Source organism: Mastigoproctus giganteus, chromosome 14, assembly GCF_048544385.1.
Source record: "Mastigoproctus giganteus isolate SK-2022 chromosome 14, ASM4854438v1, whole genome shotgun sequence".
NCBI lineage: Eukaryota > Metazoa > Arthropoda > Arachnida > Uropygi > Thelyphonidae > Mastigoproctus > Mastigoproctus giganteus.
This window is the reverse complement of record NC_143588.1, coordinates 52,057,920-52,075,952: the sequence shown is the minus strand read 5'-3', so window position 1 is coordinate 52,075,952 and position 18,033 is coordinate 52,057,920. Positions and strand designations below refer to the sequence as shown.

At 35.8% G+C, this 18,033-nt stretch overlaps 1 protein-coding gene across 1 annotated transcript in view; it reads left to right on the top strand.

Moving 5' to 3' along the window:
- The window catches only part of tou (bromodomain adjacent to zinc finger domain 2B toutatis), a 914,913-nt gene that overhangs the window by 56,025 nt on the left and 840,855 nt on the right, over positions 1-18,033 (top strand). Inside the window, exon 3 of the mRNA XM_090388865.1 lies at positions 3,410-3,470. The gene's annotated coding sequence lies outside the window, so the exon portion shown is untranslated. The remainder of the gene's footprint in view (positions 1-3,409; positions 3,471-18,033) is intronic.

Sequence of the window (18,033 nt, the reverse complement as noted above, 5' to 3'; positions counted from 1 at the left end):
TTCTGATCTCTCTTGGCACAAGCACATTACAAATATTGCTTCCTCTGCATCTAAAAAAACTTTTTCTCTTTCGCTCTTGGCATTACTTTTCTTCCAAACAGCTGTTCACTCTGTGCAAATCACAATTTTGCCCAATATGGAATATTGTTTCTACATCTGGGGCGGTGCCCCCAAAACCTCTCAGGCTTCTAGATTCCATTCAGAAGAGGGCAGTACATCTGTGAGAGAGGAATTAATGACTCCTCTCTCACAGATGTACTGTTTCTGCTGCATGCCTTTTCTGCAGATACTTCCATGGGCATGTTCTTCTGAATTGGCTTCTATAATTTCCGCTCTCTCTTTCAAAACAGTCCGAACATGTGCTGCCACCAGCCAACATCCATTTACTGTCCAACTTCAAACTCACAGAACCAACTTTTCATCTTCGTCGTTTATTCATTCAACTGCCGGTTTCTGGAACAGCCTTCTTTCATATGTATTTCCTGAAAATTTCAATATACAGAATGTCAACAAATATCGTCTTTCATCTTCTCAACCTTTAACCCTTTAATACCTCGTGTTTGAGGTTTTCAAAAAAATAAAAAAATTAAAAAAAAAATAAAAATTATTTTTGTCCATTGGAGAATTACTTGGAAATCAGCATTTAGGGAATTGGTAGTGGATATTTGAGATGTTGAAGCTGTTTGTGCAAGACAAGGTTTCTCAAACTGGAAGGTGGAATGCCATGTGCTGTCATCAGCCACACTATGGATAGGATTTCTGGTTAGTGGAAGAAGGTCATTAATATGCCAGATGGAAAAAGAAATGAACTTTGAGGAACGCTTGCATTAGTGAGGATCTGCCTGAGAAGCGAGAGCCATCTACCATCATCTGCAGTGAGAAGTTAGAGGGAAAACTGGATACCCAATTACAAAAAACAGTTGACAAACCACAAGGTGGAAGCTTATTTAGAAGACCTTTATGCCAAGCATGATCAAAAGCTTATGAAATGTTAAGAGCAACTGCTTGAGTTTCACCAAACATTTCCATTGAGTTTGTCCCTAGATGGGTAACATAAGCCAGTCACTACTGGATTGACACTGACAGAATCCATATTGGCGGACATTGATCAGATGGAAGGTTTATAGATATAGTTTATTATGAGTTGGCAGTTAATAGATTTCTCCATTTCTTTACAAAGAGTAGAAGTAAGTGCAATGCAATGATAATTGGATAGAAGGGATTTGTCACCCTTTGTAGATATTAGCAGGATATAAACAAATTTCTTATTCCAATGGAATAAGAAAAAGTAAAAGGTGATACAGGAAAGCGTAAATTTAAGAGCACAGGTTTTGAGAATAAGTGGAGAAATATCATCAGAATTTTGCACTTTCTTGGCTTCAAGACTGTTAAAAATTCTGACATCCTTTTAATATAAAGACCACAGTAGCTATTGAATGGAGTGGACTGGGAATGTGAGAAGTTGATTTACCAAGATCATCAATACAAGAGTTACAAGAAAAATAGGAGGCTAGCAGTTTTGCTTTATCTTTAGCTGAGGTGGTAATAGCACCATCAGGTTTTAACAGAGGTGAGATTAGAGATGAACAGAATTTGTCATCAATAGTTTTGGCAGGAGATCAGAAATCTTTACTACCATTTGCACAAAAAGCAAGTTTTCTACTCTTGGCCTGTTCAGAATCTAGTTTGGACTGATTGATGACTGCTTTACAATTGTTGCATGCTTTGGTGTAGGCAGAAAATGAACAGTGTAAAGTCATTAGTAATTGCAAAAGCCTCAACATCTCAGCCAGCTGGGTCCGTGTGACTAGAAAACAGAAGCCAGCTGGAGTTGTGAATATTAATATCACCAAGTAAAATTACCTCACACTTAGGAAAGTTGGACTGGATAAAGTTGTTACAAAGAGAGGAAGTTAGTGAGTTCCAAGTGATTAGTGGTGTTAGGAGAACGATAGAGGCAACAGATTAATTTGACAGAATGTGGTAGAAAGATTTTAAGTCGCAGAATATCGAAAAAAGGGGATTCCATATTACTAAGTCTTTGACAGGGGCATATCAGAGTGGATATATGCATATATATGATTCCTTTCATTACTCCCACCTTTGTAGTGAAAGGAATTGTACAGCAAATATGGCAACTTGAGATGAGCAGTGGTTGAATCAAGCAATAATTGGGATTCACTCAGAAAAAGTAAATGGAGTTTGGTAGACTACAAGATTGAGGGAGAAGACGATTGAGGAATTGTTTGGTAGGTTTAGATCTTTTTACAGATCAGTTTGTTTTATTAGTTTGGTTATTCGTGATGTTTTCAGTAATTAGAAAAGGTGGGGAGTTCATGTTGTATGAAGCAATGAAACTTTTGGATATGATGTACGCATAGCACGAGTATATCCAACTCGTTTACATAACATGGCCTTGACAATTCCCTCCCCCCCTCCATACACACTGCTTGGACTCCCTCCAGTTACTAAATGGCAGAGTTAGAGGCAGCGGGATTGTACACTAGCTGATCTGGTTGTCCCCTTGAGCAGTACCAATAGGCTTGGTCCAGTGGCTGACCCATGAACACTGTTTTTGAGCTGTACCCTTGAAATGTATGGAACACTGGATCTTGTCACACTTCCCATCATAACCTCAAAAGATATTGGTTGATGATGGAAAGATATCAAAAGATGAATTGCAGTCATCCATCATCAATTGAAAAGAGATATGCAGTCATCCATCATCAATTGAAAAGAGATATGCAGTCATCCATCAATTGAAAAGATATCAATTGATGATGAATGACTGCATGATGGAAGAGAGTAGATGGTCCTGTATTATTTCTTTAACCAGTGAGTCCATTATTTTCTTTGTAAAAGGAGTCATATTTACAGGTTTGTAATGATTGATGTCAATCTTTGATCCTACCTTTGTGAATTGGAAATATATTCACACATTGCCAGTCCATGTGGACATCCCCAAAATTCAAGGTTCTTCTCCTAATCATGGCTTTGCTTACCGCTTTTGTTGCCTTAATCTAATTGGATAGATCCCATCTTCCCCAAGTGCCCTTTTGATTTTTAGCTGTGATGTTGATGTAAAAAAAAAATAAATAAATATATATATATATATATATATTTTTTTTTTTTTTTTTTTTGTATGTGCACCTGCAAGACTTGGCTGCATTTTTTTTATAATGGTGTGCATATTTCATCTGTGTGTAGGTTTTTCTAAGTACCATGTGTACATGGCTAGTCAAATACAAAAACCATGATTTCTTTGTGTTAGTTATATAACATCACACCAAGATTGTTAAACCTTATTATTTGAAGAAATATTTTTTTTTTTGGTTTTATTATATTTCTTGGAAATATGTACTTGTTAACTGCATACTTTTTTGGTTTTATTTTCTTTTGTTCTTCCTAGGTAACCTTCCTTCACCCATTTTAAGATTTTTCTTGCCAATTACTAGGAAACGGATTTGTAGGTAAAAATAAAAATTTTTATATTATGATACTTCCTTGCTTTAGTTAAAGTAACTAAAAAGTTGAAATACAGGGTGATCCATATGTAAGGAAAGTATTTTGATTAACTGCTGATATAAATATATGTTATTTGAAAAATAGTTTATAATTTTTTTTTTGTTTCTTGTTTAAGAGTAATTTGAACATAGGAAAATTACCATGAGCCTTACAATGAAGAAGAAGCATGCAAAATATGAGAATTCCAGAGAAGTTGCATTCCAATTCAAGATTTTTGTACATAAACCACTGACAATAACAACCATAGAAGAAATTTGATGAATTGGGAATAGTGCATAATTTATCAAAACCTAGTAGACCATGTATATCTGAAAGACATCTACTAATTGAAAAAAAAAAGTCTCAAGGAAAGAAAATTTGTTAAAACATCTAAAATGAGCTTAAATAGAATCATAAGGGAACTTAAAAGAAAGGTTTATTATCCCATGTTGCTACAAAGTTTGAATGAGGACAACCCAGATAGAAGTTTGTAATTTGCTGAATGGTTTTTGGGCATGAGTGTTACCAACCTGGTGTCTTTGACAGTGTTTTGTGGAGTGATAAAGCCACATTTACACTAAATGCAACTATTAATTGGTATAACTGTGTTTATAATTCTCTTAACAACCCCCATTTATTTGCTAACAAGGATTTAAAACCTTTTGGCTTTGATATCTTGATATCTTAGCTGGAAATTGGTCAGAAGGTGTTCTTAGACCTTTCTTTGAAGGAATCTTGAGACTCGTAAAGACAAAATCAGTGTGTAGTCTAAAATCAATTTTCAGTATTGCTTTTTTATGCAAGATGGATGTATCAGCTCACTTTGAAAATTGTCTCTAAGTTCTTAGACAAAATCTTCAGGTTGGTGGATTGGATCGTGGGTTTTCAGTGAATGGCCACTGCACTCCTTGGATTTTAACGCCTTGTGATTACTTTTTGTGGGAATTCTTAAAGGATAAAGCTTGTAGTAATGAGGACAGGTCTGTCCTGGAGCTTCGACAGTGGATAATTAATGAGAACATTTTTGAAGAACTGCCTTGTTGCTCTGTCCAAAGAACTATAATTTTGTAAAGACCAAAATGGCTGCCATATTGAACTGATGTGAATTTAAAAATATTTTTTTATTTAATTATTTGTATGACTTTTCTATTATACTAGCATTAATTTAAGTATATATAGTATTTAAAATAGTATTCTTATTTACAGTAAAACATTTTTCCTTACTTATGGACCAACCTATATATACGTCAAATCATATAATTTTGATGGGGGGAAGAGTTTATTTGGAGTTTTTTTTAGGTAAGCAGTGAGTCAATTAGTGTGTCTGTATACTGTGCCTATAAATGACATATATTTTAAGATGGTGAACAGAAGAAAAACCAAAGGTTGTCAGGAGGAAACTCCCCACCTTGGATTAGTTTCCAAGTGAAAAACAAACTGGACCTTTTTAAAAGGTTGATGAGGGGGTCAGATTAAAACGTTCTAAGGACAGCAAAGATGAGCAAGTAGAGGAATGGTTACCAGATTACTAGTTCAAGTCACTTCCTGCTCCATGAAATCAGTGTGCTTTGAAGTTGAGATGTCTCAGACATCTGTTGCAATCATAATGGATATGAAAGCAGTGCGTATGCCTCAAGTTTTGTGTTAAGAATGGGAAAAAATGAGTGGAAATTCTCCAAATATTAAGATCTGCATTTGGTAATGCTTGTTTAACTTAGGCTATGGTTTATTAGTGAGATGAAACATTTCCAATGCAGCTGAGAATCTGTTGAATATAGGCAACATTCTGATTAACCTTCAACTTCAAGTAGTGGTGAAATGGTTGCTAAGGTGCATGAGAAAAATTTGTTCTAATTAGCGATTAACTATTTAAGAGATTTCTGGTGAACTGAGAACCTCCACTGTATCTTACCTGTCAATTTTTACCAAAAATGTTGCTATGTGTTTGAGTGTCAGCAAAATTTGTTAAGATGATCACCAAAAGGTTTTCTATGAAGTACTGTGCAAGCAGCTAAAAGGATGGGTGGAAATGTTTAATATTATTAAATGCATTTACTGGTGATGAATTCATGGGTAATGCTGTGATCCAAACAGAATTCTACTCTTTCCAGTGGAAGTTCCCAAACAAATCCTGTCTAATAAAATCACACCAGATTCTGTCAATTTTTAAATGCAGTTGCTTTTTTTTAATTTTTAATATTCAGGATATTGTTCATTATAAATTTGTTCAGAATAGACAGTAAACCAGGCCTATTATAAAGTGGTTCTGATTTGATTGAGGGTCATTCTGAAAACACCATTAGCTGGTTGAAAATGGATGGGTTCTCCACCACGACAGTGCTCCTACATACACTGCATTCTTAGTTCAAAAATTTGACCTAAAATCAAATAAGACCCTGTGAACCAGTTCATTACGACCAAAATACAGGCTGGCCTCGATTAATGCGATTAATTTGTTTCATGGGCGCATCGCGCAGAAGGGCAACACGTTAATTGAATATAATAATTAATAGGAAAAATTATAATTGGTCTGTGACTTTCAGGAATGTCCATAAAGAATTTTAAAAATACCCTTTAAATAACTTTTTAACTCAATACCATATAAAATATAATAAAAATTATAGTTTATTGCACAAAATATATAATGAAGAAACTATTTGCTATGGAAATATTTGAACACAGACCTTTGAACAGTTTTGGCTTTCTTTTTTTCATCATACAATTTCTGATAGCCAACAACAAGCTTCTGTAGGCCCTGGCAAAATAACATGCTTCTTTCGATGTTAGGATCAACATCCATTATCTTTTGTTTAAGGTTCTCTGCGATACGAAAGATTTTGCCTAGTTCTTTTACTGTTATCTCCTTTGCGGTAACATTTTTATCTGGCTTGCATTCTTTTTCTTCAGCTTCTTCGTGCGCATGCTGTTCCTCTATTTGAAAGAGATCATTGTCACTTAGCTGTTCTGAATGCAAATTCAGTGATTCTCGAACGTTAGCCATATCCAAGCCTTTGAAACCAAGGTTATTACCAATATTAGTTGTGTCTTCAATAACTTTTTGAACTGCATCTTTGAAGCCAGTAAAATCATTTGCACAATGGGGTAAAAGATGCTTCCAAACTGCTCTCATATTGCTGGCCGTCACGTCTTCCCATGCTGCCTGAATGTTTTCAGTGGCCACTTGTATGTATGTTATATTTTTTTCAAAAATCTGGCACAGAAATTGCACTCTTTACTTTGTGCAAATGTTCTACGGAGAACTTTGAAAGTTGCAATTGTCCCTTGGTCCATGGGTTGCAATAATTAAGTCGTATTCGCCAGTAAAAAAACAGCTTTCACATTTTCATTTAAGTCACCAAGTTGTAGAAGGATGTCCAGGTGCATTATCTAAAAGCAACAGAGCTTTTAGTAAGATTATTTTTCTTGCAATAGGCTTCAACCGTTGGACAGAAATGAGAAGTAAACCATTCTTCAAATAGGGCTTTGGTCATCCTAATAGGTCTTTTTATTTGAATGCAAAATGACTGGAAGAGTTCGATGGCTGTATCCTTTTAAAGCCTTAGGATTTTTATATGGTACACAAGCATAGGCTTCGAGTTAAAATCGCCTTCAGTGTTCCTAATAAAAGTTAGTCGATATTTTGAGACTTTATACCCAGGTTGTGATGATTAATTTGCAGCCAAATAAGTTTTAGTTGCCATCCGTTTCCAAAATAGCCCCGTTTCGTCTACATTAAATATTTGCCGATCGTCGTATTCACCATCCTGAATGATTTTTTGCAATTCTGTAGGAAATTTGGCTGCAGCATCTTCATCAGCACTAGCAGCTTCCCCTGTTACTTTAACATTATGCAGTTCTGCTCGATTTTAGAAACGTTCAAACCACCCTGAACTAGCAACAAATGTTTGTCTCCCCTTGATATTTTGTTTCTTTGAGCTTAGTAAATATGTTAATAACTTTGCTCTGAATATTGTCCTTAGGTAATGGAATTCTTTTTTGATTGCAATCTTCTATCCAAATTGATAAAAGACTTTCCATTTCAATCATTGTTGGAGTTCTGTTTTTAGTATATTGTAAAACAAAAGAAGTTGATGAAACTTTACCTTTCTCTTTATATTCGTCCTTACTGCTCAAGGTAGTTCGTACGGTAGACTCATTGTATCCTAGATCTCTTATGATTTTTGCATGGTTTGCACCACTCATGTTTTTTAATAACTTCAAGTTTTTCAGCTAAAGTAATAACTTTTTTTTAATTTTTTTATTGCAATCATGTTGTTTTTCACTCTGTCTTTTATCCATAATTAACAGGGGTAGAAAATTAGAATTTTTAAATACATCTGCACGTAACTTTATTAGCTGGAGACAAACAAGTAACATGTCTTCTTCCGATGGTTGATGGAACACACTGAGGTGGGTAGCGGGCAAATGCTTGTTTATTGGCTGTGAGACACTTAGTGCACGATTTGAATCTTTTTCAACTGTCACAAAAAAAGATTGTGCTAACTGGAAATTTGCATTGCTTAAAGTAAAAGTGGTTAATTTTTTCAAATCACGGTAACTGAAAAACATATTGATCAAACTCGCGTTATGCGAGGCCTGACTGTAGTCAACTACCCCTGCCTTCAGAAAGAAAGTAGAATCTGTAATTATCGATTATTGGAAGATGAGCAGTTATTAAAGTTCATTGAGTGGCTTGAAGAAAAAATATCTGTGCTGACACAACTGATTTATTTTATAGTTAATTACCAGAACAATGTCATTCTGAAGTGGTGATCATCATGGAGAGTAAGAGGGGAGTAAAAAATGAAGAATATCTACAGCTCTCAGTTACGAACAGTAATGGTAATGTAAAATTTATACCTCTAGTAATCAGCAAGTAATCATTTACCCATAGAAAAACAATAAGGGGTACACATATGAGGTGTGGCAGTTAAGTTCCCAGACTGGTGCTGTTGCAGTCATGTATGATGGGTTTAAAAATAAATGGAAGTGGTGTGTTGTAGTTCAAACTTCCTCCAGTAGATGGTATTAGAGATTGTTCAGTAGGTTGGCAAGTCGAAAGTAATAACCAGTTTCATTAGTAGTATTAATATTCTGTGTCATGATTTTGCAATGGCACAACAAACAAAGCTTTAAACTGGGCGAATTTGCAACAGAAATTGTATGAATAAGTGGTTCAAAGACGGACATGAGGATTTTTGTGATGACCCAAGAAGTGGGTGCCTGTCAGCCTCTCAAAATGAGGATAGAGTTGTAAAAGTTTGGGAAATTATGGCAAGAGATTGTCGTTTAACCCTCAGAATAATGGCTAATGAGTTGGATATGAATAAGGAGGTGTTTTGTCAAATTCTGCATGAAGATTTAGGGAGAAGGAAGATCTATGCAAAATTTGTGGCACACAGCCTCATGAATGAGCAGAAACCACAAATAGGGGCCTCCGTAGCCAGAGGGGAAGGAGCAGCAGTGCGTAGCACACGCTTCTTGATTAGACTGGGGTTCGAGCCCGTCACCACCAAATACGGAGGATGCGGAAAGGTCAGAGAATGACCACCGCATATTCCCGTAGCAATATGGCCTTAGTTCTAATGCTCCTAAACACCAAATAACAACAACAACAAGCCACAAATAATGTCATCATGCAGAGACAATCCTGACAAGCACCTACATAGAATATAGCACTGAATCTCTCTTCTTCAGGTAAATTCCTTGTGAGTCACACCCTGTTTGTTGAAAAACATGATCAGCATCATCTTGATCGTGGACTTCTGTAAATAAAACATTCCGGACCTTGGATGAGTGTTGGATTTTTTCAGTGCAACTCAGAGACGAACCATTAAAGCATGTAGTGAATTCAAAATCATCCTGATGGTCCAGAATGTTTTATTTACAGAAGTCCAGGATCAAGATGATGCAGATCATGTTTTTCAACAAACAGGGTGTGATTCACAAGGAATTTACCTGAAGGGAAGAGATATTTTATGCTGTATTCTATGTACAGGTGCTTCAAAGACTATTGAAGTGCATTTCCCAGGTGAAGCTACAATTTTGATGAAAAGACAACTGGTTCTTGTTTCATGACATTGTCATTGCTTATTCTGCACTTGTTGGTGATGAAACATGGCATTGTACAGATCAACCATCCACCCTACTCTCCCAGTCTAGCACCAGCGGACTTCCTCTTTTTCAAGAAAACTGCCCTCAACGGAAAGAGATTTCAGGATGTTGAGGACATAAAGGAAAACATAACTGCCAAACTAAACATACTATTTCAGCAGTTCCCAACCTTTTTTTACTCAAGAATCCTTTCAACATAATATTTTTATTGTGAACCACTAAGCCTATATTTGCAAACCACTAAGCCTAAATGAAAAACCAAATTTAATGAAATCTTCACTATATTTCATTTTTTTACTATTCGTTTTTGTACTAATATTTTGAACATCTTTATGTAGTATTTGGGAATTTTGACAAGCTAAATGGATTTTATGGGTTTTTTTGAAGGTGATCTTGGGACGGATTTGAGGGATGATTTCAATTTTCATGCTTCTCATTGTTTGTTTGTTATTTGGTTTTTAGGAGCATTAGCAACTAAGGCCATATTGCTCCGGGATATGCGGTGGTCATTCCCTGACCTTTCCGCATCCTCCGTATTTGGTGGTGACGGGCTCGAACCTTGGTCTAATCAAGAAGCCTGTGCTACGCACTGCTGCTCCTTCCCACCTGGCTATGGAGGCACCTGCTTCTCATTAACTTCTATTTTGACATCATTGTTCTTTATGCTTTCAGTGTTCAACCAGAGGTCCATAATGAATTTTAAAGTTTAAAACTACTGTGAATTCACGTTAAAGAAATTTAATACTGCATAATGTTCAAATCCAACATGATGTGGCATGGTGCAGCTACTAGCAATGTTTACTGGAGTTTGTCTGTTATGCGCTGAATGGTACAATACACACATTGGCACGTTTTCGCATCGATTCCTCCCCAACTAACATCCTGTTGCGCATGCTTGCTATGTAAGGGCACATGACCTAAACCACAACTAAATATAAATTTTGAACTGAACTGAACTGCATAAATTAATAAGCTATTTTGTAGTTTACAAAAATTTACCTGTGTAAATCTACGCAGATTCCATTATAGAATTTTTTGTGCGTAACCCCCGGAACACTTTCGTGAATCACTGGTTGGGAATCCCAGATCTATTTCGATGCTTTCGCTGACTGTTTTCAGAAACTTTTAGAATGGTGTAATAAGTGGATTCAATCAGTAGATTCTACTTTGAATAAAAGTAAAATCACTATTGAGCTCCTTCACTTTCTTTTCTTTTTATTGCACCAGTCTGGGAAAGTTATTACACACCTCACATATTGTTACCAGTGACGTAACAATATATGACATGTAATAAGGATTTCTAGAACAATTAGGAAACAGTGAACATAGTGTATTGATGTGGGATTTACTTTAAGATAGAACTACTATCCAGGTTAAAGGGAACAGATTTTAGTTTCATAAAGGTGAGTTCAGTGGTTTTAGAGCATTTTCAAATTCTTTTCAGTGGGACTAACTGATGGCGATGTTAATAACATCAAATTTCATCTGATTTAGTGGAGGTGAACAACTTAAATAAGTTCAAGGCAGAACTAGACAAACATTTGGAGTGGATGGGTGAAATGGGAGTTTTTTCTTTTTTTTTCCTTGTCTGATGCTCTGTAAGCTTGCTTTCTTGCATCATATGCCTCTACTAATGCTAATTCTAAATGGTAAGTGTTTTCGAGGAAATAAGTATAGATGCTACTAAGCCTTTTATATACCAACTAAGAGATTAATATATAAATTTCAGATCAACTGATGAGGCTGGTAGTAGAGGGGAAAAACAACTATGGGGTCATTATAAATAATCAGGGGACACAGAAACGTACAGCAAGTATGAAAGTTTGTTGGGAGACAAAAATAACTTATTTTACATTGAGCAAGCAGATCTAAATAACAATCAACTAAGATGTATTTACATATGATCCATTCTAATTTTCAGAAAATAGATAAAGTTCTAGGTTATAATAGCGAATTAGCAATTAGCATATCTAAGTTGTAATTACGATCTCCCTCTGGGGTCTGGAAGAGGGCATACACTCTCTTCTGGACCCCAGAAACAGCCTACACACCTGATGAGCAAAGGTAAACTCAGGTGTCTTCTACACTGGAACCCAGAACCAGAGTAAGGATAGGCAACTGGTACTATTCTTATTGGCTAACTATGTGAATACCTTACCTATAAATGTATTGCTGACTGAGCCTCTTACCCATTTAGGTCTGAGTGTCCGGCAGGAGAATTTGGTCAGCAGGTAAGAAGTTTAATTAAAAATAGCTCATTGTAACATAGCTGTAACATAGAATTGTTCCTTTAGATTGTAATCATAACTTTGATTTGCTAATTTGTTATTATAACCTAGAACTTTTCATCTATTTTCTATAATTTAGAATTGATCATATGTAAATGCATCTTAGTTGATTGTTATTTAGATCTGCTCAATGTAAAATTTTATTATTATTATTTTTTTTGTCTCCCAAAAGCAAGGTCTCGGTAATGGGAATTGGCAAGATATCTGAAATGTCACTCAATGTATATTAGTTTAAGTAACACCTAAATAAAATATATTAAAACTCCATGTGGTATGAGAGTGATTTAGATATAGTAATTTAGATATACAGTCTTCTGGTTATTTGGGACACATCGGGACTAGTGCATTTTGGCCCGATTTAGCGGCTGCCCCAATTATCCGAAGTTTCACGTAAATAGTTAAAAAATACAATGGACCCCTGCTTTACAATTGGTTCACTGTACAATCAAATCACGTTACGATGGACTCACAATAGTAAAGTACCGTTCACTATATGATGTGTAGTAACCGCTGGTCATTGTGCACGTTTGTGAATTGAATTTTAATTCTATTAAACAGTGTTTCTAATTAGCGAAAATGGGAGGAATATTATCCACAGTCTATAAAAGTAAAGAAATATTTACCCTTTATTACCTTAGCACAAATTTACCCTTTATTACCTTATCAATTAAAAAATTAAATGATACGTGCAAATTGGAAGAATATATGTGATAATCAGAATAATTAATATGTACTGTAATATGTACACTGACATTTGTGGGTGGGAGTTAAATTTAAAACAGTAAAAAATATAAGCAATCAATAACAAAGAACACTGCAGACAAAAATTGCAAGTAACACGATACACGCAAGTGAGAACAGAGTAACAAGTTACTAAGCTTTAAAAATAGGAATGAAGAGATTCTGAAAATTAATTTTTTTATATGAGTTAAGATTTCATGGAAGTGTAAACACATTTCACCATAATAACCCACACAATTCCAGCTGTCGGTATTATTGAAAATTCAATAAGATCGAGTTTACTATCTGTTTATAATAGATTGCACTAACAGAAAAGCCCAATAAACAGGTGACTGCTAATTGTTTTATGGTTGTGACCTGCAGAAATCCAACTGAACCATGTGGTATAGTCGCAGACAATCGTAGGGTAATCTCCAGTGCTGTGGTCTCCTGCCCTGATTAAACAGCATGTTGTCCCAATTAAGCGAAGTAAACCTTGGCTATTTTCTCGATTAGGTTCTGTGTTTTTTAAGATTTGCCCCAAATAAGCGGCTGCCCCAATTATCCGGTGGCCCAAATAACTGGAATCCACTGTATTATAATTTAAATGCTAAATTTCTATTGTTCTGATTTTAATGAAATTTAGGCAGGCTTGACAGATTGTTCTAATAGTGAAATATAAAATTTCATGACAATCCATTCACTGTAAGTTGAGTGATTATGTGCAAATGGAGAAAGAAATTATAATTTACAAAAGATTTCTATTGGATTTTAATCAAATTTGAAATCGCTTCAGAGATATCTTTTTAAAGGCCTAAATATAAAATTTCACAAAAATCCATATGATAGCAGCTGAGTTACTGTTAGTATTAGTATTTGCCATATATTTCAAGGAAGCAATAGGCTTTTCTGTCCTGGCAAAAAATATAAATAAAATAAAATAAAGAAAGAAAAAAGTAGATCAGAAAATCCATAGCAAATTATGTGCTTCCTTGCTCACATAGGTAACTGTCCAGTTCACATTTGAATTCATTCAAACTGTTACCCTCAGCAACTGTGGAAGTAACTTGTTCTGGTAATCAGTGATTTGCTGGCAAAGAATACTTCCTACAGTCAGTCTAAATTAATTTGAATTTATGGCCCCTAGTTTTGGAGTTCTTTACAACAGTGAAAATCTCACCTTTCATTCATTTTAATACCCCCCCCCCATCCCATCAGAGCATTATAAACCTCAATCAGGTCCCCTCTTAGGTGCCCGATTGTGAAGCTCCCTAGCCCACGTAATCAAAGCCTTTCCTTGTTTGGTCGCTCTTTTTGTCAGTCTTGCACTGCAGGTTGCTCATCTTTGAACTCTTACAAGAAGCTCAATATATTTTTTCAGATGAGGACACAGTATTCCAAATGTGGTCTTACAATTGCCTTAAACAGTGGGATTATGACTTCCCTATCTCTACTGGATATTATTTGATAAATCATCAATAGAACACCATGGGCTTTCATGCCCAGCTGTGTACATTGCTCAGAACACTTTGTATCTACCTGATTTTCATGAACTAAATGAAACACTTCATGTAGTTCATGAAAGATATGAAGTGTGCCTTAGAACACTTCGTAACTCCCAGATCCCTGTATTTCTCTACTGTTTTTAATTCAACCCCACCAAATGTATAAGTTATTTTGGGATTTCTATTTCCGAAATGTAAGACCTTGTATTTTGCTGCATTAAAATGTAGCTGCCACTTTTATGACCATTCTTTAAGCCTGTTCAAATCATCCTAAAGGAGCATTGCTTGACGCTGATCATTAATGACTTTCCCAATCTTTACATTGTCTGCAGATTTTGACATCATGCCCTTTATCCCTTTATGATGTAGTTCATGAAAATCAGAAACAACAGTAGCCCAACAACTGATCCTTGGAGGACTCTAGTTCTGATGTTTTACCAATCTGAAGGATATTCATTAATCACAACCTTCTGCCTGCAGCCACCCAGCAATCCATTTTAGAATCTTTCCAGTAATCTCAACATGCTCCAGCTTTACAGTGACCTCTCATGAGGGACTGAGCCAAGTGCCTTGCCAAAATCAAAATTGTTCCCTAGATCCAGCTCATGAGTAACTTACCAGGTTAGTTAAACATGATTTCCCCTTAACAAAACGTGTGCGTGTCCTTCAAAATGTCATTTTTGTCTAAATGTCTTTGAATTGCACTCTTAATGATTACCTCTAAGATTTTTCCCTGCCACTGAAGTCAGACTAACTAGTCTGTAATTACCACTTCTCTTAGAACCACCTTTATTATTGGTGATACATTGGCACTTTTCCAATCCAAAGGAATCTCTATAGTCCAATGATGCCTTCATAATTTACCTCAGTGGTTCGACACACACACACTCTCTCTCTTGCCACCACCCTCAAAATTATTGGGTAAATACCATCAACTGTGAAAGTCTTACTTGCCTTTAGGGACAGCTTTTTCTAATAAACAGTCATCTGTAATTTCAAAATCACTAATTTCATATGGCTTAGCCTCACTTCCACAGCCTCTCAACACGAAAGTCTTTTGTCAGTAAAGACCGATGCAAAATAGCTATTCAATTGATTAGCTAGATCAGGGGTGGCCAATGAGTTGATCGCGGATTTAACAGTTTCGGTCGATCACTATGAATTTGAAATATACAGTCATCCCTCGATTTGTGCACCTTGTGCAATGTAATTTTTGAGATGGTAGATTGCGGCACATTTTGAAGGAAAAAAAGTAGATCGCATCACAAATTAAGTAGGCCACTCCTGAGCTAGATTATCGAAGGCTTTCCCCATTACATAAGGGTCCGATCTAATTAGTTTTCATCTTCTTTGTATTCATATAGATGAGAAACTCCTTGTGCCTATACTTTGCTCTCTTAGCCAGAGCTTGGTCGTGCACAGACTGGCCAGTTCTGTATTCATCCATCTCAGCATCCTCCTTGTGTTATATATCCTTAATGGTATTTGTGCATTGATGACTTTTGTGATTATTTCTTTAAAGGTATACCATAATTCTTATTTATTCACCCTCCCTCTGCAATCTGCCCAATTAATAGATGCCATGTAGTGCCTTAAATTTCATAGGCTCCTTTTCTGAAATTAAAACTTGTGGGTTTTGCTTTAACTACTTCAGTTTTGCTTTAACTTTAGGTTTTGCTTTAACTACTTCAGCATCTTTCCTCATCTTTCAACTAATGACTGCATGATCACTTCCTACCAATGGTTCCTGTTCTGTAAGCCCTGTGGTATTATCTGATTCGTGAATAATGAAAAGGTCTAGAGTATTTTTACATTTAGAATTTTCTATGACATGCTGCTACAAATAATAATCATTCAATTTATTTAAAATTTTTGTTCCCTATGGCAAGTTCTGTCCCATTAATTCCAGTCAGTTAGGGGAAGATTGAAGTTACCCATAATAAGACATTCACATTTGCTTGCCCAATCTATCTGTATGTAGACACTCCTGGCATACTCTTCACAATCTTCTAGTCTGTAGATTACTCCAACTCTCATTATACCTTTACTTTCGACTAACTTGCACCATATAGATTCTATGCTGGTAGGTGTAACTTCTGGTTCAGCAAAAACTCTTTTTGCATTCAAGCTGCTTTTGATAAGAAGCATGACCCCCACCACCCCTCCCATCTTTCTTAAATATATTATACATACCATAATGCAACCTGTTATCCCCAATTTTCAGGTGGCACCATGTTTCTGTTAGTCATATTGTGTTTCATTAGTTGTCCTAACCAGAAGTTTTAATTTGCCCATTTTATTAACAATACTCCTGACCTTACTATAGACAACACACAGTTAACACTAAGTATTCTTCTGTAGTTTACTACTCAGACATTCCCCCTTGGAAGTGGGTGCAAGAATTCTTGTGAACAGGCAAAGTTTTTACGGCTCCAGCAAAAAGAGAAGTTTTTGCTTTTGTATTGACTTAAATTGGAATATTAATTTATTTTTTAGAGTTGCTTTATATTGCTAGTAACAATACTTTAGTTTAAATTGAATTTAGACAGAGATTTTGTAGGTTATTACTCAGTATCGGTAAGGGTATCAAATCCACGTGTGGACAGGTTTTACAGCTCCCGTGAATGGAAAGTTTTTAAATATACTTAGCCGCTTTATTGACTTAATTGTTAGATTAAATTATTTTCTATAAGTAGCTTATAGACGTCAAGCTCCTTGGTTTATTTTGAAATTATATAGCACGATTTGGAAAGTAAATAATACCTCGTGTCCGTAGATTAACCGTTCGCAACTTGCTGCCATTGTTATAAGATACGTGTGCTAGCGTAAGGTTTAATAACGAAAAACTAGATAGTGAGTATAGTAGTATCAATTTATCAGTAAAATTTATTAATCTTATTAAATTTCATTCTCAGTTAAATTGTACTATTTTAAGTAAATAAATATAGCGACCTAGTTATTACAAACGTAACATCATAAATTAATACATATAAGTTGATAGGGGATAAGAAAGTCATAGAAAGGGGCTTAGAGGGGAACAGGTATCCTGTGTGTTATCAGACACTCAGTCTAAAACACTGATGGATCCAATATCCTTCTATTACAGAAGATTTAGGAGAAGTCCAGTTGGCCTACCTCCCTAAAGTCCACTCGTGCACACCTTCTCGATGGTAAGCCCTGTTACGTCACTTAGGTGGTAAAAAAAGTGTAGAGTGGTTCTCTTCAAGATGCCTGGTCAGTGTGAAGAGGAAAAGACCAAACCCTCCAGCATATGACAGCACGACAAAATAAATGACCCTCAGTCCCCAGCAGCTTTCAATGTGAGCCCAACGTCCCAGGTGAGGCCAAGATCAGTATGAGAGGTCACCTTTTACACCGGTTCTGTAAGATGTATAATCTTACAAATATATTATTTTATAGAAAAGTGAGATTATGGCAGCAAGAGGATCAGAGTGGAAGCAGAGGGTGCTAAGAATCTCTGGGTATGGCCAGGCTGCCATGCACGGAAATTGAACTTGGCCTGTTATAACGTAAGATCACTCATCGGTAAAGACAGGATATTAGAGCTGGAAAAGGAATTAGAAAATGTGAATTGGAATATCATCGGTTTGGCTGAAACAAGAAGAAGAAATGAATCACTTATAAGTTTATCAAGTGGAAATCTGCTGTACACCAATGGAAACTGTGAAAGGAGTGAAGGTGGAGTTGGGTTTCTGGTCCATAAAGATTTTAAAAACAACATTTTGGAATTCAAAAGTACATCACCAAGGGTGTCAAGACTAATACTCAAGATTTCTAAGAGGTACAAGCTAAAGATTATAATGATTTATGCACCAACATCGAGCCATGATGATGAAGAGGTTGAAGAAATGTACACCAAAATTGAGTCTTCTAAATGAGCA